The sequence below is a fragment of the Onychomys torridus genome, chromosome 4 (genome assembly GCF_903995425.1).
Source record: "Onychomys torridus chromosome 4, mOncTor1.1, whole genome shotgun sequence".
In the NCBI taxonomy this organism is placed as follows: Eukaryota; Metazoa; Chordata; class Mammalia; order Rodentia; family Cricetidae; genus Onychomys; species Onychomys torridus.
In genome coordinates, this window is record NC_050446.1 from 75,138,906 (window position 1) to 75,140,786 (window position 1,881).

Below are 1,881 nucleotides of genomic sequence, written 5' to 3' on the forward strand. Positions count from 1 at the left end.
ACTTCCAAAGTGAAACAAGTTGATGTTTGGAATAAGTAATCCGTCCATCCGTCCATCCATCCATCCATCCATCCATCCATCCATCCATCCACCCACCCACCCACCCACCCACTCACCCACCAACTGACCTCCCCAATCATCCATCCATCCAGCCATCCATCCATCTATTCTATTCTATTCTATTCTATTCTATTCTATTCTATTCTATTCTATTCTATTCTATTCTATCTAATCAGTCTAACTATCTGTCTTGCTATATTATTCTTTATTATTGATTTATGTCGTATGTCTTGCTACATTTCTGTGATATGGTACCAATGATACTGATGTTCCCTAGAAGATACCATGACTGTGAATAGCAAATATAAATATCCCTAATTCTTTTCAAGCCCCAAACAACTAGCTTGTGTACAAATACCTTAATATTTGGGGTATGTTAGATTTTTCAACTCTGTTTTCATTTTACATACTGATCCCTGTTCCCCCTCCCTCCCCTTCTCCCACACCCCCACTTTCCCTCATACCAACCCCCATTCACTTCTCAGAGACGGTAAGAGTTTCCTTGGGGCATAAACAAAGCCTAACCCATTAAGTTTGAAGGGCTTGGTCCTGCCTCAAATTAGAAAGACTTCTTACCTCTAGGAATCCTCATCCTGAAAGGGGCCAAGCTCCTGTTTCCTCCTCATCTTAATACTTCCTCTCTCTGCCAAGCCATATCACTTCCTGTTTTCTCCTCCCATGTTCTGAGATTAAAGGTGTGTGCTACCACTGCCTAGCCTCTAGTGGCTAGCTCCCCACTCTGATCTCAGAACAAGTGTTATTTGTGACAGCACAAACCAAATATCACCACAATCATGTGTTTTAGACAGGCAAAGTAATACAGCTTCACATAATTAAACAAATGCAACATAAAAGAATGTAAAACATCCTTGCATCATTAAATAAATGTTCCATAACATAAATAAATGTAACACATCATAATATAATATTCTAGAGTCATTTTTCTATCTTTTAAACTTTAACAGATCATGTGGCCCTTCATTTCTAAAATGTTTCCTTCATCCAAATTACTTATTTTAGATGTACTTAATATTAACAGAACATAATGAAGTGTTAATTTGTTATTTATTTTATGTGAATAGGCCTTTTGTCTTCATGTATATCTCTGTATCACATGTTCCCTCTGCCTAACAAGAGCCAACAAGGGTATCAGATGCCGTGGGACCAGGGTTATAGAAGCTGGTGAACTGCCATGTGGGTTCTAAGAATGAAACTTGGGTACTCTAAATGTACAACCAGTACTCTTACCACTGAGCCCCTCCAATCACTAATGGGATTTAAAGATTCAGTTGTTACTTTCTAAATGTATTCTGGTTTAGGAAACTAAAATATTCTGGTATAAATTTTAGTTCACCATTGTCAAGATAGTGTGCCTCTGATAGATTTTATTTTTTGTTAATTCCTGGAATAATTTCAAATAGCTAACAATATATTGAGTTGGAAAATACAAGGGTACCTCAATATTTTGCTTTTAATTAGAATTTAACTTAAATTAACATTCTTAAAATGTTAGAATTTCAAGAGCTGTTTCTAGTAAGAAACTAAGAGTAAAATCAAATGAGAAATAGTCTTATGTTTACATCTTTGTCTGTGTTACGTCATACATTACAGCCTCTGTTTACAGCAAACATTTAATTAATTACTAAAGGATGAGATAACATTTGATTAATGATTTAAAATAATTATCTGATTAAGTAAATATTACTAAGATAAGCTTTTAAAGTATTTTGTTGTTGTTGACAAAAGAGAAAATCAGAATCTTGTGCAGAAGCAAACTTATTATAAAAACCCTCATTTTCAAGATGGTTCCTCAGATATACT